We start from the raw sequence: 26,615 nt of genomic DNA, 5'->3' as shown, positions 1-26,615 counted from the left end.
ACATACTCATTATGCAGCCTTCAACAAATTATATAAACCCATCTAAGTCCCAGTTTCCTCTTCTGAAAAATTGGGAAATAATATGTACTTCAAAATGATGTTATGTCGCTTCAATTAGATAACGTACATAAACCACTTAGTTGTACCAGATAAGTACATGGTAAACATTCAATAAATGGAAGTTGTCATTGAAATTATCATTTGCCAACATTCAAAACAAGCTTTTCCAAGAATCTTTTCACCTATTCCATTACCTGCCCAACCACAATATAATTTTAATTTCCCCATGTCAAAATATTACATAATTTCTAAGAAATAATGATAATTAAAACATATCAATCTATGGGCTATATTTAAAGCAGTGTTTAGAAAAAATCTGTAGCCTTGAACACAATTAAAAGAAAATCAATGAATTAAATTCTCAGCTAATAAACTAAAACAGATACAAAGAAAACTTTAAAAACACAATAAAGAAAATAAGATAATGCAGATATCAAAGTAGATTAAGAAGAAAAGTAACCAAAATCCTGAATTTCTAAAAAAAAATTAAAATAATAGTTTAAACTTATTAACAATAAAAGGGAAAAAGTACACATATACAAATTAAATGACAAAGGGAACATAACAATTAAAACAGCAGAAATTTTTTTAAAAATCATAAAACTGGGGCTGGCCCTGTGGCCAAGTAGCCAAGTTCGCATGCTCTGCTTCGGTGGCCCAGGGTTTCACCAGTTCAGATCCCGGGTGCAGACCTAGCGCTGCTCATCAAGCCATGCTGAGGCAGCATCCCACACAGCACAACCAGAAGGCCTACAATTAGAACATACAGCTATGTACTGGGGGGCTCTGGGGAGAAAGAAAAGGAAAACAAAGATTGGCAACAGATGTTAGCTTAGCTGCCAATCTTTAAAAAAAGAAATCATAAAATTCCTCTACAGACTTCTAAGTAAATACATTTGAAAATCTAGATAAAATGGGCAATTCTTCAGAAATGTAGTTTATAAAAGATGATGTGATTAGAGCTTAAAAAAACAACCTGTAAAAAAGAGATCGATTTCCTAGGGGAAAAAAATAGTTATCAGGCAAGTACCCCACAGATAAGGCATTTCAAGAGGATTTCTGACAAAAAATTCAGAAAATGAATAACCCCAGCGTTCTAAAATTGTTCCAGAGTATTGAAAACGAAGGAAAACTTTATTAGCATTACATAACATTAACATAATATTGACAGCTAAGCTTGATAAAGACAGAATAAAAACAGAATAATTAGAGGTTTTAGAGTACTGTATAAAAATAATGAGGTAAAAATTTTAAATAAAATAGCTGTAAATGGAACCCAACACCATATTGAGAAAATGATATACTGTGAACAACTCAGATTTCTTTCAGGAATGCAAGGCTGGTTCACTATCAGGGAATTCATTAATACAATACTCCATAGTAATAGACTTGAAGAGAAAAATGATATAATTCTCTCCAAGACTGAAAACGCTTTTGATAAAATCGAACACCCATAACTGTTAAAAACTCTCACGAAAACAGAAATCGATGGATACTTTCTTTCTTTCTTTTTTTTGCTTTTTGTTGAGGAAGACTGGCCTGGAGCTAACATTTGTTGCCAATCTCCTGGTTTTTTTTTCCTTTTTCTCCCCAGAGTTTCAGTACATAGTTGTATATGTTAGTGGTAAGTCCTTCTGGTTCTTCCATGTGGGATGCCGCCACAGCATGACTTGATGAGCAGTGTGTAGGTCCATGCCCAGAATCCAAACCAGTGAACCCCGGGCCACTGAAGTGGAGCACACGAACTTAACCACTATGCCACCAGGCTGGACCCTAGATATTTTCTTAACATGACTAGACCTTAGTCCCCAAATCAGAATGTTAATGGAGAAAAACTAAAGGTGTTTACTCTAACATCAGGAACAAGATAAAGATGCCTACCATCTCTATACCATTTAACACCGCAATAAAGGTATGAGCCAATGCAATTAGACAAGAGAAACTAAGTACAATCATAAAAATAGGAAAAGGTGGAAAACTATCTCATGTTCCTGCTAACTCAAACAATAAACACATTCAGTAAAGTAGCAGAATATCAACTTAATGATCAGCAATCAATAGCATTCATATGTAAAAACAATAACTATTTACAGGATATAATGGTAGAGAGAATAATATTTTCCATAGCAACAGAAAAGATAAAATACTTAGGAATAAAATTAGCTAAAAACATGAGGAAAACTTTAAAATACTGTTGAAAGACTGAAAGGTAGACCTGAATAAAGGTAAAGATACCCCTTGTAATTAAATAGGGCAACTAAATATCATAAAGATGCCAGTCTTTCCTTACTTAATTATTTTTTAATTAAGGTTTTTTTGGGGGTTTTTTGGAGTTTTTTGTTTTTTTGCTGAGGAAGATTGTCACTGCGCTAATATCTGTGCCAACATTCCTCTACTTTGTATGTGGGACACCATCACAGTATGGCTTGATAAGCAGTATATACGTCCATGCCCAGGATCTGAACCCATGAATCCTGGGCTGCCAAAGCAGAGCACACGAACTTAAACACTACACCACGGGGCCGGCCCCCTTAGTTAATTTATAGGCCTAATATAATTCCAATAAAAGTATTAATAAGCTTTTTTATAATGGAGCTGGACAAATCTAGCTAGACAGTCATCATCACATGGAAAAAGTAAAAATGCGAAAATAGAGAAAACTACAAAAGAAAGAATATAAGGAGAAGACTAGCCCCTCTTAATAAAATATACAAAAGTAAACTGTATTAAAACATACTACTGACCTTAAGATATACTGTAGTAAATTATATTAAAAGATACTTTAGGGGGGTGGCCCGGTGACATAGTGGTTAAGTCCGCGTGCTCCACTTCCATGGCCTGGGGTTCACCAATTCACATCCTAGGTGCAGACCTACACACTGCTCATCAAGTCATCCTGTGGCAGCATCCCACATGGAAGAACTAGAAGGACAACTATGACAGACAACTATGTACTGGAGCTTTGGGGAGAGAGACAGTAAAAAAAAAAAAAAAGAGTAAGATTGGAAATAGACGTTAGCTGAGGCCAATCTTCCTCACAAAAAAAAAAAAAACCTTAAAAAACAAATAAAGAAACTGTTTGTAAGTAAAATAGGGTGTTTATTTGGTGCAGCAATAAACAGACCAAAAGAACATACCAGGAAGTCCAGACACAAACTCATGTAGGGGTGAAACTTAAGTATATGATGAAACTGACACTTCAAATCACTGAGGCAAATACAGGTTAATAAATAGTGCCAAAACAATTGATTAGCCATTTGGAAAAAAGATAAAATTACACTCATACCTTACACTAGAGACAAAAAATAAACTCCAAATGGATCAGGGATCTAAATATTAAAAAAAAAGGAGACAATATAAGTACCAAAAAAAAAATATTAAGTGACTTCCACTTTACCTTGGGTGTAAGAAAGGGCTTTTTAACTATGACTCAATTCCAGATACAATAAAAGAAAAGACTGATAAATTTGACTACAGAATATATAGGGGCTGGCCCAGTGGCATAGTGGTTAAGTTCACACACTCCACTTCGACTGCCTGGCATTCGCTGGTTTGGATCTGGGGCATGGACCTACACACCACTCATCAGGCCATGCTGTGGTGGAATCCCATATACAAAATAGAGGAAGATTGACACAGATGTTAGCTCAGGGCCAATCTTCCTCACCAAAAAGAAGGGAACATAAACTTTCTGTGTGTCAAAAATTATCTTAAATAAAATTAAAAAACTGACAAACTAAAAACAAGATATGTATAATACCTATCATAGATAAGGGCTAATATTCTTAATATATAAAGAACATCTAAAACTTAGGGGGAAAAAGACTGGGGGAAAAAAACCCTACAAAATAATGGGCAAAAAATGTGAACAGACAATTCTCCAAAAAGAAAATGTACAAACAGTCCGTAAATAAATGGAAAAATGAAGATATGTGCATTTACTCATTTGTCAGAAAGGAAACACAGGAAGGATAAAAGGATAAAGCCAAAACTAATGAGGCTGACAGGTGGAGGACAGGTCGAATGAAGTGGAAAGACAGAAGAAATTAACAGTAGGAAATTTCTCCGAGTGTAGTTTTTTAATATTGTTCTGAGTTTTAGAATCATGTTAACATTTCACATACTCAATAAAATAAAAATAAAATCAACAAGCAGGGGAACAGGGGGATTGAACCCTAAAATGAAACACAAAGAGCAACAAATGAACTAAACCATACTGCAAATAAATAATCTAATCACATTGCAAGGGGGGAGAGTGGGAGAGCAAGAATTAACCTAAGTTTCCTCAGGACATAGTATTTGAATATATGGCCTTAGCTAAGAACAATAAATAAATATTGAGACAAAGAGGAAGAAGAAGAAAAAGAAGAGAATGAGGAGGAGGGGAAAGAAGAGTAAAGATAAAGCAAATGTGGTAAAATGTTAACGTGAAGAAAACGGATGAATGGTGTATGGGAACTATCTGTCCATTTCTTACAGCTTTGCTGTAAGTCAAAACAAAGTCAAGAGGAAAGAGCAAAAAGAGAAATTATATAATAAAAAACAAGAGATCCAAAGAATTACTCACAAGGAGAAAATACTTGGTCTCAACAAAAGTCTTCCCTATGCAAAACTGCTAAGTAAAGACTGGATATCACTGAAAACACGTATAAGAACAGTCCTAGCAGTACTGTTCATAATAGCAAACAAGTGACAACAGCCTAAATAACCACTGACAGGAGAAGGTCAAATGAGCTGCGGCATAATCATACATTAGAATCCTTTGTCTCAGTGAAAATGAAGGAACTACAGGTATATGCAACAACATGGATGAGTCTTAGAAACATAACTTTGAGTGAAAAGAGTAAATTACAGGTGAGCCCGCAAGGCACTAAGCCATTTTTATAAGGCACATAAACAAGTAAAACTCTCTCGATACATATCTACACACATACAATAAAACTGGTTTTTATAAAAACAAGGAAATGATAAGATTTAGGACCTTGGTTCCTTCTAGGGGAAAGCACAAGGATTAAGACAGAAGAGGAGTACTAGAATTGGTAATGTTCTAGTTCTTAAGTTAAATGGGAGATTCATGAGTGCAATTTTTAAGTATAACAAAGAAAAAAATAGTTACACATGGTTAAAAACATAATTCTGAACACATCTTGCTCTAATGCCCTTACTGGTTACAGTACTCAACCCCCATGAGCGACATTTCCCGCTGACTAATACTTGCTCTGGCTAAGTAAGATAGGAAAAAAACTCTAATTCAAACTAAAGACTAATAGGGACCAATTAGTTTACTTAAAGAAATGATGCGTTTGTGAAAAGATGTCAACAACCAGCAACAGACCAATAAACATTATAACTGGAGGTGCAAACCTTTCTGGCATCCTGCTGATCACATCAATACTTATTTCAGACATAAGGAAAGTTGAACCTAAAATATCTAAAATTTACGTGTGTTTTCAACTTAGGAGATACTAGTGAGATTTTTCAGAAATTCGTTTAACTTAATAATATGTTTACTAAATATGTCAGAATCCACATCTCATTTTAAAAATAAAACGAAAAAACAAATGAGTGGAGCTATAAAACAAAAGAGAACATATAAATGTATTACCCTCTAAATAAAAACTAGATTTTTTTCAGTTAAGCCTCTAAGTTTTTTGCTATGCTAGAATTCACACATCTTCACTGGTTTTAGGTAACTATCCAATAACAGTAACTCACCCTAAAAAAAATCCACATTGGTAAATATTTTTCACACAAATACACTCAAAATATTATTCAATAATAATCATGGTATACATGTTTTATATATATTTATAAATGGGAATTTTTAAGCTTAATAATAAGAAAATTACAGATTGCAATATGTAAAATATAATTACCTTCTCACTTAGCCAAGAAGATAGGATTTTTAGTTTCAAACTGCTACAGTATTCTGTGGTCTATTAAAAGTGGACTAGTGTCAGTCTTCATGCACAAAATCTTTACATTCAGATCAAGTGTACCTGACAGCGCCAATGTCCATAAAAACTCAGTCAAAACTTTTTTAAGAAGTGGAAATATAAAAATTTTGATTCTTTGCATATTTTGTTTGTTTGCTTCATTTTGTCTTAAGCAAGAGTACAGACACAATTTGCTTCATTTCAAATGTGAAATCTTTGGTTTTCTAAGACTTAGAGGATACAAGGTCAGCATATACTCCTCTACAGTATAAAGCTAATCAAAAGTGCAATGAATGGCAGTTCTTCATCTTTAGCTTTTTAATGGTAATTAGCAAAGTCACTGGGCATATCATTTTTCATTGACAGGCCTCTTCTAAAACAAAAAAGCCTACTACCACACAAGCCAGAACACCACACAAGCAAAGGCACACAAAAGTTTCCAAACAGTATGCAATTCTTTTTTCCAGTAATTCTGCCTGTGGTCAACTCTGTTTTGTTTACATAAGCATAATAACTCTTGTAAAGTCTAAACAAGAAACAGGTGTAAATACCCACAAACTTTGAACTATACCTAAAGAAATCTGTTTATTTCTGTTAATGATTAAATAATTCAAGAGAACACCAACAAAATGATAACGGTTTTCACAACTTTTAACTTAGAAAATACTTTTGATCTTTAATTTTCATTCAAATATTCTCTTACCCAATCCAGGACCCCTTTTTTCACCATCCTTTCATCTCGCAGGTATATTAGAGGCTGGTAATTACCTTTCACAAACTGTCAACTCCCTCAAATACTCTGATATTCTGATTTATTACCAGGTCCATATACAAATCCACTTTTTCCTGTTTAATGCTTACTAGTGAGATTTTTGAAAGTCACTCATGTAGGAAAATCACTCATTTATGGAAAACAAAGAATATACGAGAATTGAGAAAGCTCCAAATAGTACATCTAAATATGAAGATCTGTTAGTAAATGCAAAATACGAGGATAGATTTAGTTTTTTTAACTGACAGAAAATAGAGTCAAAGTCAGTGCTTAGAAAAGTATTAGTATTACCTCTCTCCAATGAAGGATCCCTATAGGAAATGCCCTTTGATTTATAATTTAATGGATAAATATAATTTAATGGAGTTCAAGATATATCTAGGATATCTAGGTCTGAGATTTAAGAAGAAATATCTGATACCTTAAAAAAAGGCTAAGAGGTAGAAACACAAGAAACAGGAATGGTTGCTTTCTTAATAAAAGAGGGATTACATAATTGATGAAATTTCTACCATTTTAGTTATTTTTAATTATTCTTTGGGGTACTTTATAAATAAAGACTCTACTTCTACTTGCTTCTTTGAGGAATAATAGTGTGTTCCTATTTTAGGCAACAACATATACCACAAATTATAATGAACAATTTTTAGAATCACGCAAATGACTAAAGGAACTATGTTTTAATTTCTAAAAGAGATATGTAGAGGTGGAGTCCTCATAACCCATTGCTAGCTTGGTCAACACAAAATCATATAACTTTTTGAACACAGAAATTTAAAAGTAAGCTATTTAAATCACCACTGTTTATTATTACAGCAGGAAGAAAATCCTTCAACATCCAAACAATAAATAAGAATAAACAGAAACAAACTAATAAAGTACAGAGAGCACTGGCTAATGAGTAATAATTTGAAGACTATGGAAGAAATATTTCAAAATCATAAATATATCTTTAAGCCAAGTTACTATCTCAAGTCTGAGATTTTTTTTCTTTTGGTTTTTGTTCACACAAAGTGACCAAACATAGGCAAATTACAAGCAATTTCACAAGAGGAAGAAAAAAACTGACATCATAACTTAAGTTAAAGTGATATGTTAAAGTGATATGCTGAGAGAGCTTTTGGCCCCTCAGTTTACGGAAACTGTAAAAGAGTTTCTTTTAGACTCCAAAAGCAAAGGTAACAAAAGCAAAAATAAACAAGTGGGACTATATCAAACTAAAAAGCTTCTGCGCAGCAAGGGAAACGATTGACAACATTAAAAGGCAACCTACTGAATGGTGGAAAATATTTGCAAATGATAAATCTGATAAGGGATATATCCAAAATATATAAAGAACTCATACAACTCAACAGCAAAAAAAAATCTGATTAAAAAATGGGCAGAGAGGGGCTGGCCCCGTGGCCGAGTGGTTGAGTTTGCGCGCTCCGCTGCAGGCGGCCCAGTGTTTCATTGGTTCGAATCCTGGGTGCGGACATGGCACTGCTCATCAGACCACGCTGAGGCAGCGTCCCACATGCCACAACTAGAAGAACCCACAACGAAGAATGCACAACTATGTACCGGGGGGCTTTGGGGAGAAAAAGGAAAAAATAAAATCTTTAAAAAAAAAAAAAAAAAGGGCAGAGAATCTGAAGAGACATTTTTCAAAGAAGACATACAGATGGCCAACACGTACATGAAAAGGTGCTCAATATCACTAGTCATCAGAGAAATGCAAATCAAAACCACGATGAGTTATCACCTGTTAGAATAGGTATTACCAAAAAGACAAGAAATAACAAGTGTTGGTGAGGATGTAGAGAAAAGGGAACCCTTGTGAACTGCTGGTGGGAATGTAAACTGCTGTAGCCACTACAGAAAACAGTATGGAGGTTCCTCAAAAAATTAAAAGTAGAACTAGTATATCACCCAGCAATTCTACTTCCAGATATTTATCCAAAAACAAAACATAAATGCTAACTCATAAAGATATACGCACCCCCATGTGCACTGTGGCATTATTTGTAATAGCCAAGATACAGAAACAAAGTAGCCATCAAAGGATAAATGGATAGTGAAAATGTGTGTATACACACACTGGAATATTACTCAGCCATAAAAAAAGGGAAATCTTGCCTTTTGCCAAAACATAGATGAAGCCTTAAGGGCATTACAGTAAGTGAAATAAGTCAAACAGAGAAAGACAAATACCATATGATCTCACTTATATGTGGAATCTGACAAAAAAACAAGCTCTTAGATACAGAGAACAGATTGGGGAGTTGGGGGCTGGACAAAATGGGTGAACAGGGTTGAAAGGTACAAACTTCCAGTTGTAAGTCATGAAGATGCAATGTACAGTATGGTGACTCTAGTTAATAATACTGTACTGCATATCTGAAAGTTGCTGAGAGTAAATCATAAAAGTTTTTATCACAACAAAAAAAATTTGTAACAATGTATGGTGACAGATGTTAACTAATTGTGGTGATCTTTTTGCAATATATACAAATATTGGATCATCATGTTAACTGAAACTAATATAATGTTATACGTCAATTATATCTCAATTAAAGAAAAGTTTCATCATTACAACATGATGAGACACTTAAAGGAAAAAAGTGCTTGTTCTCTTTTCAGGACTCCCTTATCTATTCACTCCTTCAAAATACAATTGTAGAGTTCCACTATATTCAAGACACTATGCAATAAAAGATACAATGCAATCCTTTACACTGGAAAATTTACTCTTAGAATATCATATTGGTATTGAAATAATAAAAAATAAATAAATCTTACCTAAAGTACTTAGTGGTTAGATATTATGGAAACACTTGCCATTGCTTGTAGAGTGGATACTACAGTTGGAACATCCATATATCAAATGATTAAAATAAAATACTAGTGGGGGCTGGCCCAGTGGCACAACTACTAGTTTGTGCACTCTGCTTCGGCAGCCCAAGGTTCACCGGTTCAGATGCCAGGCGTGGACCTACACACAACTTATCAAGCTATGCTGTGGCAGGCGTCCCCACATATAAAATAGAGAAGGATGGACACAGACGTCAGGTCAGAGCCAATCTTCCTCGAAAAAGTAAAATACTAGTGTGCTGCACTTAACAGACATTTAATAAATCAATCTACTCTTGAGAATTTATTTAGACATTTCTTGGAAATATTTTAAATATTAAATATTTTAAATATAATATAAAAAGATAATTTTCCCAAAAAAGGGTAAAATTTTACTCTCAGAGAGAGTGAATACATGTGAAAGATTTTATTCTATTCATACAATGAGGAACCAAGCAAACATTATAACCAGTTCAAAGGAAAAGTCGAAATAGCACAAATTCACGGGGAGTAAAGGAATGCTGAAACGAATTGCAAAGGGAAGTAAAACTTTTTTTCCTAAGGGGAGAAGGAAGTCAATCAAAATTCTACTAGACATCACAGAATTTACACATTTATCAACTATCTACAACAAATAAAGAGCTGTAAAATATAAAACAGCTCAAAGCCAATGAACAGGGCTAGAATCAGATAACCCTGAAACTTTTGCTGAATGTAGACAATGCATAGTTTTCATCAAAAAACACTTCATTTACATGACCAAAAAGAATAGTTGAAATTTCTGTTAAGCTGGGTAAAATGAAGACAGGGGAGAGGACTGCTATTGACTGAGTCTATACTTTGCACCAGGTATGGTGCAAAATATTTTTTGTGAGTCAACTGACTTGATCCTTACAACCACCACCATTTTATAAGGGAAGAACCTAAGGTCACAGGTTTAACTATTATGTCCATGATCCCACAGCTAGAAGATTGTCAAGTCAGTATCAGAATTCATGTCTGACTCAAAAGCTGCGTCACACTCTCCACTCTAGAACAATTAAAAACGCAACTTAAAAATCATGTAGGGTTTTTGGGCTTGTGTGTGTGTGTGTGTGTGTTTATGTGTGTGTATTTCCTACGAAGAAAACAAACAATGAAAAACACAAGACAAGGAAACAAAATACAGACCATCTAATAGTAAAAGCATAAAAGTAACAAAAAGAGAGAGATGAAAACTTAAGAATTTAATAAAACTAGTGTTCTCAATGAAGTGTATATTTAAATGATATCAACAACAGAAGTTACTGTTGTTATTAAAAGCCTAAAAAGAAGAAAAAAAATGCCTACCTAGCATTTAGACAGTAATTTAACAATATCAATTAAAAGAAGAAAGTGAAACCAGCAGTCCTCAAATAAACTCTTACTATACCCTACTGCCAATGGAAAACAAAACTACTGAGGTAAAACAAAACTAGTTTAGAGTCCACTTCTGCCCTTCCAGTTAATCAAATAGCAAAGGAAATCTAGTTACAGTATGTGAATATTAGCAAAACGCAATTCACAATTTTTTCTTCTTTCCTCTCTTTCTTTTAACCTTCAATGTAAAGCTTGCCATAATTTCCATTCTCTTTAAGCTATGGAGATTATTTTCTATTCTCTCTCTTTCTTCTATATGTACTATTCTTTCTTCAAGTGTAGATCACTTATTCTCTGAAAGAGCTTCTATTATTCTTAATATTTTCTTTTTATAGGCCCATGTCACTCTTGCTATAAATCTTTCTATAACGTATATTAATGCTTTTTGATTTAATCACTGTCTTGAAGTTAAAATATTTTTATTTTCCTGTTATCTAAATCATGAAATAGAAATATCAATAAAAAAGCTTTCAGAGCAACATCCTGACAGGTATCAGTAGATTACAACATAACTCCCATTTGCCAGAAGCTGACTCAGCCTCCAAAGATGAAATAAGTGGTCCCATAAGAATTTTCAGAACTTACACAAAATGAGTACCATCGTATACAAACAGAACTGTTCACTTTAGAGTTTTGGGGGTATTTTGCCCACATTTAAGTCTGAAGCATCTATACTATCCAAAGAGACTGCTATATTTAGGTATTCCTATCAAAGTTAACCAGCATCTACAAGACTGTGTACATAATATATCTATGTGGCTTTTATAAACTTAATAAATTTTATAACCATAAGTTTTCAACAGCAGCAGACCAGCCTACTTTTTATCAATATGATGAAAATATTGTTCTTAAAAAAAACTTAGCATACCAACATATTCCTAGAGGCAGCTATCTAGAGCCATATACCATTAACCCAAAGTGGGGACTCAAAAGAAAAATTGAGTATACTACAGATCATAAAACTCCTAACTCTAAAGGATGTCATTATATCCTCTTTTCCAGCAATACCAACTATTAGACACCAAACTCTAGAATTACCTCCAAGAAATTTTATATGCCCAAATCCAGGAGGAATACATAGTTTAAGTAAAGTTCTATTACCATTATAGTCATTAAAATTAATAAGTCATGTGGCTAAAATAAATTGAAAATGGTATACATCTTGCAGTTCTCAAAGTAAAAGTAAAAAGAGGGGGGCTGGCCCCATGGCCGAGTGGTTAAGTCCGCACGCTCCGCTGCAGGCGGCCCAGTGTTTCGTCGGTTCGAATCCTGGGCGCGGACATGGCACTGCTCATCAAGCCATGCTGAGGCAGCGTCCCACATGCCACAACTAGAAGGACCCACAACGAAGAATATACAACTACGTAGCGGGGGCTTTGGGGAGAAAAAGGAATAAAATAAAAAATCTTTAAAAAGAGGGATATGCTTTCATCCAAGAAAGGTTTGTCACAAAAAAGTCCAATGAAATGCCAAAGTTATACTTCTTGGTAAGCATAAAAGACTAAAACAGACCAAAAAAGAAAATTCTAATAAGAAATACCAATACTGAAAAGCACTATCTTTTTTTTTTTTTTTTCAAAAACTCATGGAGGGGCCGGCCCAGTGGTGCAGCAGTTAAGTGCGCACGTTCCGCTTTGGTGGCCCGGGGTTCACCGGTTTGGATCCCAGGTTCGGACATGGCACCACTTGGCATGCCATGCTGTGGTAGGCGTCCCATGTATAAAGTAGAGGAAGATGGGCATGGATGTTAGCTCAGGGCCAGTCTTCCTCAGCGAAAAAGAGGAGGATTGGCAGCAGTTAGCTCAGGGCTAATCTTCCTCAAAAAAAAAAACCAAAAAACTCATGGAATGGGTGTGAAGCCTTACAAACTGTTTATTTAAGGGAAATATCAATCTGAGGTTTAGAATATTCAGTACTCAACTCATCAAAAAAAGTGATAGTTAACTGCAATACGATCTTATATCTAAAATTAACAAAAAATAAAACACAATTGGTTTACATTGCCTTGACGAAAACTTATTTTATCGCTTATAAAGGTATAACTTAGAAAAGAAAAAAACCTTTGAGATCAGAGGTACACCAATACCTTAAATATATATTTACTTCTCTCAGTGTTCCCTTTAAGGGAACTCAAGTCAACCCTCAAGAGAAAGCATAGAATAGCAAGGAAAAATTGAACTTTAAGAACTAGATTCACATGCGAGTTCTACAGTTAGAGCTCAGTACCCCAGAGCAGTGACTGGGCCTTGATTTCCTCATCTAGAAAATGAACAAAACAACACCATCTTCCTCAAAAAAATTTCATGATTATCAAATAATATAATAACTGGGGAATCGCTTTAAAAACTAAAGTTATCAGAAGAACCATCACATAAGTGACCAAAGCATACATATATGCAGAATCTCCTAAATAGGAAAGAACTATTCCCAAGCAGAAAGACTGAAATATAAAATAATAATTTATCCAGGTAATATATTTTAAAAAACAATACAAGCAATCAGAAAGAAGACTGGTTCATCAGCCACAGAAACTTAAATAAAAGGAAAGCTATACAGACAAATATTGGCAGAGTTCATCTAAGTACTACCCAGGGAAAAGGACACTTGTGCCAACATTGTAAATTATTCCAGCCCTCTTGGCAAATCCATTTCTATAATGCGAAAGAAACATGCTGTCTCACCATAATGTCATTAAACTCAATTTATTTAACTCCCTTTATTATAATTCCACGTTCACCATACACCTTTTGATCATAATGTAGTTTACCATTTGTTATCCCAGCAGATACGTCACAAAAACGAAGTAAAACCTGGCCATGTTTATGGAAATGGAGAAGGACTGGCTGACAATCACCATTTCTAAAGACACACATTAAATACAAAACAGAATAAACACAAAGGGTGAAAGGAGGGACTGTTAGAAAGTCCAGAAATCCTAATTTGAGTCAATCAGGCATCCTCAAAACTATCAGTGTGCACTAAATGTTTATAAAGAAAACAAAGTTTATTGGTATTCCACACATGACAACAAATATGAAGATAATATAGGAAATACCCTAAAAATTTGGGAGAAATGCCTTTCTTAGAAGCAAATTTTCTACCCACCCCAACACACACAGTTTGGGAAACTTCTATTAACCAATTTAGGATCGTGAGCAGAGATGAGCTAGGAATTAAAGGCATCACTGTGGTAGCCGTGTTAGAGAACAGACTGCTGTGGGCAAGAGTAGAAGATATGAGATCTATTTAGTATGCTTTTTTTAGTAATCCAGTCAAGAGATGATGATGACTCATACCAGAATGACAAGAGTGGAGGTTCTAAGAAGCGACAAAATACTGTATATATTTTGCAGGGATAGGTAACAAGATTCGCTAATGGAATGAATGTAGGGTGTAAGAGAAAAAAGAAGAATCCAGGATGACTCCAATGTTTTGATTAAATGATGGCAGGATGGGGTTGCCAACAACTAAGATGGGGAAGGATGCTGGTAAAAAAGGTTAAGGGCAAAAAAGAAGGAACTCAGATCTGGACTTTGTAATACCCACAACAGGGTCTTTTATTTCCAACTAGACACTTGGACTCTTAAAACTACACTAGACCATAGGGGCATCAGACTCACTCACAAGATACAGGATAGAATCATAACACACAAGCAATGTCAAAAGTCTCTCTTCTCACATGCAAAGTCCCAGCAGCAACAAAGGGGCTAGTCTCTGCCCTCACCCAAGTCATAGTTCACGCAGAAGGAGACAAGGTCTTCACAAGTGAGAGTGAGGCCCACCTTGGCTTAGAAGCCAGTCACATGCTCCACAAGAGTCACTATCTCTTGAAAAAACCTTACAGGCACAGCTACTAGGTCTCAAAACAGACAGGTCCAGTTATAAGAATTAACACACTCAGGAAAGTCCAAAACCATGGCTTCCAACCAGGTATATACAGCTCATTCATAGAGCTCCTAGAAAAGACAGAATTTACTTATCAGGGTCATTTTTATCCATGAGCACTGTTGCCTGCTAAGAATGATGACATTTTACTTCATCATGTTTCCAGCGGAAGAGAGCCAAAAGTTAACCCAATATCAAATATATCTTTAGAAAAGGACATGCTGATTTTGATTGTCTAATAGACATCCAAGTGGATACAGTGGATAATCTGTAGATTACATGAATCTAAAGAGGCTAGAGACTTACTGTTTACAATATTAATACTAGAAAGAAACAAACAATTGAAACAATAACAGGCAGACTGACTACTTCTAAAAAAAAAAAAAAGAGATTATCAAAATGTGCCTCTAAAGTGTCCATACCCTGAATACAACAAAAAGAGCTTATTTTACCTTACAGAAACATATATATATCAATAAAAAGAATTACTTTTCATGAAACAAAAAATGTGCTATGTAAATACACCTTAAATTTAAAATCTAAGCAAAAATAGCAATAAAATAAAGATGACATTCTATAATTACAATCAAGTTTTAGAATTATAAGCAACTCAGAATAACCTCTTAAGATTAGCAAAATTATCAATAATTCTACAAGTTCCATTCTTTCACATATTTTAGCTTCTATGGTGAATAGCATCATTATCCCACAGTGCTCCTTAAATCACATTAATTTGATTTAATTTGGAACAAAAAAACACAGTTTCGTACTGATAAGATGATGGTGTGGAAGATCAGAAGTTGCCATACCAAAATGTGTCCCTTTGAATTCATTATTTTTAAGAACAAAAGACTCGGAAAGAAAGCTACTTCTAATCACAGAACTAATAAGAAATAATATGATTATAGTAAAATATATATTTAAATAGATGTACAGACATACACAAAGAAAATAAGAATACTGTGATGGTCTTCTGATGTGTCAACTTGGGCAGGCTGCAGTCACTAGTTTTTCAACGCAATGTTAATCTAGGTGTTGCTGTGAAGGCATTTTGTATGATTAACGTCCATAATCAATTGATTTTAAGTAAGGGAGATTATACCAGATAATTTGCGTGGGTCTGATTCAATCAGTTGAAAGCCCTTAAAAGCAGAGCTGAGGTTTTTCCCTGAAGTAGAAATTCCTCCTGTGAAGTGCAGCTTCAACTATGCCTGACAGTTCAAACCTGGCCTTCCTGATGGCCTGCCCTATGGATTTCAGACTTGTCTAGCCAGCCCCCAAAATCATGTAAACCAATTACCTGCAATATATTTCTTAACATATATCTACTACTGGTTCTGTCTCTGGTTGAACCATGGGTATTACAAATACCATGCCCACACGATATACGATACTCAAATCTTTCCCAAAACAGCTTAATGTATAAAAATCTTCCAATTTACTTAGACCAAATAGACTACTGCCAATATACATATCAATGCTTTACACCCTTTCTAGAACAAAGTGAATAATGAGTAAATGAAAAAAGATACAGATGGAAAAAAGGACAGTATAAATCTCCCAACTTATACAGGAAGCCGTATTGCATAGACCATCTTAAACAAAGGTTTTGTGACTCTTCAATCATTAATTGACAACTATCTTTAATAGAAAGATGTTCATAAAGAGGTATACATCATTTACCTATTTATACGTTCTTCTAATCCAACATCCCATCTGTCGTCATTACAGACACATGGATCACAGAAAGAATTCTATTTTATATATTACCCATCCGACATAAGTGACATCTAGAATAAGACCAGTTATTACCTTACAGAATGATTTTATAGCCAGTTTCAGTTTGTGAATGCAGTTATTTCAGCCTGAATTAAACCATAAAACACATAGTCAGATGGTAATTTCAGACATGAGAAATGTATACAGGGAAAAAGTTAATGACCTACAGGAAACAGCCATGGGAGCAGAGGAATGGGTGACTAATGTAAAAGAATAACTTAAAATGTTCTCTCTTCATATATAAGATGTAAGAAAGAGAATGCTTTCCGACCTCTCTGAAATTCTATCCCTTATATTTCATTCAATGTTATAAGATTATCACAATGTCTTCCTAAAATCTTGAGGTATTATCAAAATAAGAGCAAGACTATTAGCTTAAATAGATCTTAGCCTAGAAAAAGAGTTGTGTACTTTCTGTTCTGTTCTGCACACTGATTTTTTAAAGGTGACAACCTGCTCATATCACAGTACTTTCTGAGACAAAATTTTTTTTAAAAATTGAATAAGTTTGGAGATTTACTGCCTTCAAAGCACTTATTTACTTATTCTCTGTTTATATTCCCAACCTAATAAAGCAGACAGACAAAAATAAGCCCTAAAAAGGGAGATATGACGTTATCTTATTTTAGGCTGAGCCTAGTTTCTTAGACTAACATGTATGACCAACTACTGCATTTTACATATATACATATATATACACACACACACAGAGTGAGAGAGAGAGCGCACACACTTGAAAGCAGACATAAGATGTCCTAGGCCAGTGATTCTTTACCTTCTTTAAGTAACAGATAACTCTGAGAGTCTAAAAGGAGCTATGAACTCTTCTTTCCAGGAAAGTCCATATACTCCTATGTCCACAGAATTCTGAATACAGCTTGAGGGGTTTCATACGTGCCATATTTAGAAGGTGGTTTTTTTTTTTTTTTTTTTTTTGAGGAAGATTAGCCCTGAGCTAACATCTGCTGCCAATCCTCCTCTTCTTGCTGAGGAAGACTGGCCCTGAGCTAATATCCGTGCCCATCTTCCTCTACTTTATATGTGGGACGCCTATCACAGCATGGCTTGCCAAGTGGAGCCATGTCCACACCCAGGATCCAAATCAGAGGGCCCCAAGCTGCCGAAGCGGAACATTCGCACTTAACCACTGCGCCACCAGGCGGGCCCCTAGAAGGTTTTTTTTTTAAAGAGGATAAAAAGGTAAGACAGTTTCCCATCCTAAAGATCACATTCTCAAGAGGAGACATATAAACAAATTATTATAACACATAATAGAAGATGTAGATGATTAAATCTAAGTACAGAGGGGAAAAGAATTATACCTATCTGTACAGAAAAGACTTCACAAAGGACATGATCCTTAGTAGGTTTAAAATATGACATATAGCTTGTCAAATAAAGAAAAGGCAAGACAAAGGGGAAAATTAATATTTAAATAGCACTATCTCAGGCATATATACACATTTAATCTTTAATAATATATATCAGTCACCTTTAATACCATATATACATGTGATTAAATATCTATTATATATATAAATATACAGCTATATAATGTAGATTATATAACATACACGTTTATGTGTACATATTCACATTTGATCTTCACAATATGTCTTATGGGCAGGTATTATTACCATTTTACAGATAAGGAAACAGGTACTTGAAAGACCAATTAAGTTGACCAAGATAACACAGCTTTTAATGGCGAAGCTGGGATTCACACCCAAGTCTGTACAATTCTTACTAGGACTTTCTAGACACAGTAAACAGCATATAAAAAGGTACAGTCATGAAACCACAGAACGCGTGTAAGGAACAGCAAGTTCTTCCAGGTAACTGAAAAGTAAAAAGCTCAAAAGAAATATGATTTCAGAGGCCCCAGTCAACTAACTGTAACAAATGAAGAAAAAAACTTAAGAATAGCATAGTTATCTGGCTGGTGCACTTCGCTGAATGGTGATTTTATTAAAGGAGAAAAGAAATACAAGAAGAGTGCAGGTTTGAAGCAGTAAAAAGGGGAGATATGTTTTAGATATGTTGACTTTAAGGTACATATGGAACCAGCCAGGTAGAAAGAGCCAGAGGGCAGCTGAAAATCTAAGTCTGAAGCTCCAGAAAAGAGGACAAGCCTGGATATCCTCAATTAAAAGATTTCATCAGTGAAAAAATAAAAGCATCAAGGACAGAACCCCACAAAACAAGGATATTTAACAAAAAGAGAGAAAGGAGATAATAATAATGGGAAGAAGCCAAAAGGAAGTATCAGAGAAGAAAGAACGAACCAGGGGTATGCAGTGTCATAACTATCAACCAAAAAGAGAACAGCTAACAGCATAAAATGCCACAGATAAAACAAAACAGTAATTAATAGAAAAGCAAAGGTCATTTCCAGATTTGGTGGGTATCAAGGGAGCTGGAGAAGTGAGTGAGGGGAGCTCAGTAGAGAAAGAGACATTTAAACTAGGCCTTGAAGGAATGGTATGATTTGAACATGCAGCAATGGAGAAGAATATTCAAGCCAGAGACGAAAGGTGGAACAGAGAACCAGAGGTAAGAATACACTGGGAAAATGTGCTGGGAAGACCAAGTAATTTCAGTTTTACTGGACCACTGGTATGTCAAGGGTACTAGTGAGTTAAAAGTCAATATAGTTAGGCCATTAACAGATAATAGCGGACCTTGAAAGTTAAAAGAACTTACGAGTTTTGTGGTTTTTTTTTTTTAAGATTGGCACCTAGGCTAACAACTTTTGCCAATCATTTTTTTTTTTTCTGCTTTATCTCCCCAAAACCCCCCCGTACACAGTTGTACATCTTAGTTGCAGGTCATTCTAGTTGTGGGATGTGGGACGCCACCTCAACGTGGCCTGATGAGCGGTGCCATGTCCATGCCCAGGATCCGAACCCTGGGCCGCCACAGCAGAGCGCACGAACTTAACCACTCAGCCACGGAGCCAGCCCCGCACTTACGAGTTTTGAACTCTACTATATAACAACTAGTCTAGAAACCAGGTACAGAATGAACTAGAAGAAAAGAAAGCCAGTTAAGACAGTATTTATAATATTTCAGATGAGATGTTATATAAATCTGAACTAGTTTGATAGAAGTGAAAACAAGGAGTGGGGATGACACACCAAACAGAAGAATCTGACCAATAGCACTGACCAATGCAGCTGTACTCAGCTTTCGCTAAAGTTAAATAACTGGATCAACCAAAAGGCAATGTCATTTCAAGATAAAGCTAAAATAGAGTATCTGACATACCAAAAACTGATTACCCCTAAAAAAACACCTGTAACTTAAGTGACACAGTATCTATAGAACTCATAATGAATACCAGAAATTCCCTTTTATCACAATAAGAAATTTATAAATCTCTAAACTGTCCAACTACTATTAAGAAGGTGAGTTTGTAGCTTACTCTTATAAAAGTATATTTGCACATAAGGCTTTGTCAGTTCCAAAACATTTATCAATTTTAATGTCCACTTTACATGATCTTACATAGAAATGTTTATATTACTTACCAAACCTATAAATACATCACTCTAAATTATGGGTTTATGAAATATGGCTTCAATTAGCCTTTAGGAAAACTAATAACATATCTTTGAAATTTAATGTCCCATAAATCTTAGGAGGTAAGTAAAACATAATTATAAAATTGAGGTAAGTAAAACACAATTATAAAATTAAAAATCTAAAAACAAAGAGCTTAAATTTCTCTAAATTAAACATGCAATAACTAAATATCAACCCATAAAAATACACATACAAATTTCAACAGATAAATGCAGAAAAGTTTATAGGATGGACTCTGTTAACATCAGTTTTTTTAAATCTACAAAGAAGTCTTAACTAATATTTGCAACAAGCAAAATAATGAGAGCTTTTATAAATTAAATTTGACCCGTTAAACTTCTACACTTACAAACCTGGAAAAACACTGACCTTCCATGAAAACTTTAAAAACTTCAGTTGCCCCTAGAACTTAACTGAAGGACTGATTCACACTCAAAAACCTAAGAGACCGACCCAGTACTCTGAATAGGCAAAAATTATAATTTATCCGTCAGCCCAGTTGTTTACCATTTCATGGCCTACACACAGAACTACATAATGTGTACGAAAGAAATATGAACATGAACTACTTTCCAGAAGTAAACAATTCATATAATTCATATCCTTTTCATCAAGATGAAAAAGAAAACTAATTATTTTCATTACATACTTGTGAAGTATGACTGCCTATTTAGTTCACTTTAACCATAAGAGAACCTAGGAAACAAATACATCTCTTTGGTTTATACCCAATGAATCCTAAAGGACATCAGGCTTAAACTCTAAACAGTACTATTTACCATGACCAATAACAATGCCTTCTCTTTCTAAAGAAATGTAACTCAAGAATCATGTATATATAATATTCAATTAATGTAAAGATATCAAACATTTTTAAAGATAATCAAGGGATATAAATTTATGACTTACATAGTTCATGAAGCTAAGAAAAAAAGAATTTCAATACAAGTACATTTGACATCATAATATTGAATTAGGCCATAGCAAATATATTACAGTGATGATACAAAATTCTGAAGTACCTTAAAACACACAAATGTCTTAGCAATAGAGACACACTACTTATCAGAATCTAGCAAACACAAGCCCATAAGCTTAATTTTTCATGCCAATATTTTTTACTTTCAATGAAATTAACAAAATCCAGGCATCAAGAAGCAGAATATATAGGTACAGTAGATTATATATAGGTAAAGAGTGTTTTCATTAAAAAATCCTGGAATATCCGTTGCCAAAAGTATGAGAGACTAGCTACCTGGCTAACCTACCCATAGCAAGCAATTAAAAGTACGGAGTAACATAAAAAAGGAAAAATCCACTTAACTGAGGATCTGGCAAAATAGTAAGAAATACTCAGGCAAAAACTAAGTACACTCTGTAACAGAGAGAGATAAGCCAATTTTTGCCTTGAAGACATTTTCTGAACTTTGTAAACCTCTGCTTTGAGGTTCATGACCTCAAAAGCACAGGAGATGAAAGAAAAGTTCAGAACCAACTCAAGGCCCTCCTTCACAAATTGAGGACCCCAAAAGACCACATATTTTCAAGGTAAGAGCGAACCAAAAATAATATACCCATCCTAGAACACAAGAAAGAAAACAGCCTGTATCTAACAGTGCAATGGATCAGGGGAAGAAGCAGAAAGGAAAGGAATAGAACAGAAGAGAACAAACAGAATGGAAAGGAAGAGCAAACGGAAAGGAAAAGGAGGGGGGGGGGGGAGAGAGAGAAAGAAAGAAGAAACTAGAAACTCAGTGGATAGGTTTTACACCAGCTTAGACAATGATGAAGAAAGAATTAGTGAGATGAAAGATGAACCTGTAACTACTCAGACTGCAGCACACCAGAATGTGAAAAAGAGGTAAACAGACATGGAGATAGAGTTAAAAAAAAATGCTATTTATCTAATATTAGAGTTTCAGAAGAAGAGGAGAGAGTGGAGCAAAACCAATATTGAAAGAGATAATAGCTGAGAATTTTCTAGATGTGATAGAATTTTCCATAAGTGATTTGCTGGGTTTCTTGAATCTATAGACTGTTGGACTTCTTGAATCCATGCATTCAATCCATATACTCAAAAGGCCCAACACATTCTAAGCAAGGTAAATAAAAAGATATCCATACCTGTTACTTCACAGTGAAACTATAGAACACCAATTACAAAGAGTAAATCATAAAGGTAGCAAGAAAGAAAAGACCATTTGTCTTCAAAGGAGCAACAATTAACGAAACCAACTAACTTCTCAACAACAATTATGGAAATTAGAAGACAGAAGAGTAATAATCACACTTTGTGGAGAAATAAAATGACTGTCAATCTAGAACTCTCTACGTGAAACTAACAAGAATAAGGACAAGCAGTTCCAAACAAGTTTACACTGGAAAAGTTTGCCACTAATGTCCCTCTCTATGGAAAAATTCTCAAAGATGCATCTCATACAAAAGGAAAATGATTTGAGATGGAGAGTCTAAGTTGCAGGAAGAAATAAAAAAAAGAAAGGTAAACATGGAGGTAAATCCAATATACTTTGTCTATATAAAATACTAATAATATTAACAATGCCTTGTGGAGTTAAATATATATTAAATACATAATACATATGCAGATTTGGGGGATATATATGCAAAAAATACTGGACAATAGCATAATAACCAGACAAGAAATTACTGAACTTCAAATGTTCCACAGTCCTTGTGTTTTTCAAGAGGAGGATAAAGCTACTGATTTCCTTCAGGCGTTAGTAAGTTAAGGTTGCGTGTTAAAACTTCTAGGAAAACCACCAAGAGAAGAGAAGCAGAATGTGTAACTTCCAAACTGGTAAAGCAGGGGAAAAAAGAAACAGGAAAATCAATTCAAAAAAGGTGAAAAAAAAACAAAGAAAAAGAAATAAAAAATGGCAGTAAAAATAGAAAGCTAAAACCATGCTAGTAGAAAAAAGAACCATATATGTACATCAGTAATTACATTAAAATATAAATGAACTAAATGTTCCAATTCAAAGACAAGGATTGTCAAACTGGATAAACAAAATCTAGCATTATGCTCTTTATGAATGATATATGTAAAAAACATAAAAATTGAAAAAGAAGTACCAGCTGAATTCTAATCAAACTAAAACTGCTATATTTACTATCAGACAAAATGGATTTTGGAGATAAAAAATTCTAGAGATATAAAAACTATACAATGATAGAAAGTCCAATACACCAAAAAGATATTCTAAATATAAATGTACCTGATAACAAATCTCAAAACAGACAAGTAAAAGTTACAAAATTTCAACAAGTTTATAAACTACCATCATAAGAGACTGTAATATTTGCATAATTTAATATTTATATAAAATATATGTATATTCTGCAGTTGTAAAACATAGTAGCTATATAGGTTCACTGCAGTAATGCTTCCCAAACTTTAATATGCATGAGCATCACTTGGGGATCTTATTAAAATGCAACTCAGGAATGACAGGTCAGGAATGGAGCCTGATTCTGTATTTTTAACAAGTTCCCAGGGATGTCAATGCTGCTCATCCTCAGATCACATTTTGCCACAGAGCAAGTTTCATCAAGTCACAAAGAATCTGTACTAAACTACTTTCTCTAGGGCCGTCACTTGTTTGGCCGTCACAAGTAAGTTAGGAGACAATAACAATAAAAATAACTAAGAAAACCCCCATGCTTAGAAATTAAGAAATACTTTTAAAATAACTCAAGGACAAGTTCATACTGAATATTAGAAAATATTTATAATTGAAGGATGTTTGTCAAAAATCAAAACTGGCAAGAGGCAGCTAATGCAATAATCAGATGAAAAATTATAGCTTTTAAGACTAATATTTGAAAAGAAAGGTTAAAATTAATACAATAAGCATCAAATTTTTAGAAACAGAAGAGTAAACCCAACAAAATAGAGCAAAGAAAATAATCACAAACGATAAATAAATAAATCATAAAACAAACGAAGTTAAGAGTATCAACATTGTCAAAAGTTAATAGCTAAAAAGCAAGAGGTTCTCTCCATCTCCCTCTTCTCTGCTTTCAGGTCTTTCAGATAAGCCTTGCCTCCCTAACATTATAGGCCTTTGCCCGCTGATCCCTTTTTGGACTCAGGCAATGGTCTGATATCCTTCCTGGCTATAATGCAGTGTCCACCTCACTCTCTCTCTTCCACTATGCTGACACTTTGTATTTAACCTTACAAAGATAACCTAGTTATAATTAAGTAATTTTCTGTAATTATTGTTTAACTTCTGTGACCCCACAAGATGGTAAGACTCATGAAGGCAGACATCTCATATGTCAAGAGTTTAGCTAAGCTACTCCATGATACTGCTGCCTCAATATCCATTTGTTTGGTGAAGCAGCCTGTGGGGACCTTAAACTGACACCAGTCCTCTCATTCAAGCTCACTCCCTAGATGACAGCCCGTATAATCACAAGCAAATGTAACTTCCTGATATGACTTCCCTAACTACCTGTGATCAGCAGTTTCCCCTCCCTCCCAGGGCCTTCCCCTCATATATCCCATAGATAAGACCTCCATGGAGCTTACCAAAACCCTGCTCTTTTGGTCTGAATTGATCAGTCTGGCCTTTGCCTAGGAACCCCAAAGCACTCCACCCACAGACCCTAATAAAGGCATGTGCCCCAGATCCCATCAAGCTCTCTGCACTCTGCCTTGACCCTCCCATGTGGCTTCTCCAGGCATGCTGTGTACTTTCTCCAACACCTGTGAGTAATAAACTTCTCTATTTCAATTTCTCTTGTGGCCTGCTGTCAAACTATATCTCATCATCCAGCACCCTGTGTGCTGTCAAACTATATCTCATCATCCAGCATCCACTTAAAATTGTTAATGTAATAAAGTCAAAGCATTGTCTATCTTGTTTGGTCTTCATTATGCCCGTCCCTCCATGTACTTGGTACACAATAAATACTTACATAATAGGATAAATAAATAAACCAAGAGAAGGTAGAAAGTAAATAGTCTCATCCCCTAACTTCAAACAGGATCACAACCAATGAGAATCTAGTCTATCTTTAAAAATTTAGGAGAAATAAAATTCATCAATTTCATCAAACATACTTCATCAAAGTTAAAGTACTTGTGTTTAGATCATAATACCAAGGATTTAAAATACTTTAAGATCGTTTCTTTAGAAACCTAATGGAAGTTCAATAAGTGTTTATTCACTAGACAAATGAACAATTCTATCAGCAAAAATTTCCTTACTTGCTGTGTGTTCACACAATATTACGGAAATGGTTGAAGAAGAAAAGTAACAATTGATTTAGCTGGCTAAAGAGTCTCTTAATAACCAAACTTCTTGTAATATTTAATTACAGCATATTGTCGTCTCAGTGATATCAGCCAAATTAAATTAAAATTTCTCTCCAAGCTAGCCGAATCACCTTTTACCCATTTTCCTTTATTCTGACCTCATACTTGACAGATAAAAAGGATCAAAAGATCCATGTTAGGCAACAAACTTTTTAGAGGATGAAGATTAGGTAAAAATTTCACTATTTATTCACAGTTCTAAAGCATATCCCTAAACACCTTTCTGTTCTCATTTCTAAGTACTTCAGGCAGTCTGTGTTGTTTACCCAAATTACTTGGCCATTATTAAAGGTCTATTATCCAAAACAATCCATCTGAGGAGGTCCACAGTCACATTTAATTCAAGAGAACAAACCTCAAAGGACTTTTCATTTGAATTTAAATGAAAGAAATTTTCACAATGAAATTATTAAAAATGATTATATCTTCACCTTGGCAATGCCTTAAAGAAAAACTTTAATACATACTGGCTGCCAGCCAATAGAATAATGTAAATTAATTACAGAAATGAGAGTGAGACTAATAAAGACTTTGATTAGGCACGATAGCAATGCCCAAATTATGCAGGATTTTATAAATGCAATTAGTTTATACGATTTATTCAAGAGCATATCCTAATAGCAGGTACAACCTTTAGTACTCAATGTAAAGATTACAACAAAATATCCACAGGAATATCATAAGGCTCAAAATTAAAATCTCCAAAATTATAGTCCAATAATGTGTTTTATACTTTGATATTCAGGAATCCACAAAAATGAAAAAATCTCAAACACTTCTAAACTTTAAAATGAAATTCCACAAGTAGCCATCATTTACTGAGTATTCATTGTGTGCCACTCCTCTGGGTGTCACTTAAAGAAGCAGGGTTTGGGAGAGTAAGAATGGATGCAAGGGGAAAGCTGCTGAAGTCATCTAGAAAAGACATGATGGTGGACATGACTGGGATAGTAACCAGAGCAGTAGAGAGAAGTAAAAAGATTCCGATGTTTGAAAATATTTGCAAATCATATATCTGACAAGG

The 26,615-nt window shown here is 34.5% G+C and overlaps 1 protein-coding gene across 38 annotated transcripts in view; it reads right to left on the bottom strand.

Annotated features, from left to right (window-relative positions):
• The window catches only part of CCDC91 (coiled-coil domain containing 91), a 376,603-nt gene that overhangs the window by 224,747 nt on the left and 125,241 nt on the right, over window positions 1-26,615 (bottom strand). The window lies entirely within an intron of this gene.

This window comes from Equus caballus, chromosome 6 (assembly GCF_041296265.1).
Source record: "Equus caballus isolate H_3958 breed thoroughbred chromosome 6, TB-T2T, whole genome shotgun sequence".
Lineage (NCBI taxonomy): Eukaryota > Metazoa > Chordata > Mammalia > Perissodactyla > Equidae > Equus > Equus caballus.
This window is presented reverse-complemented; position numbering and strand designations above follow the sequence as displayed.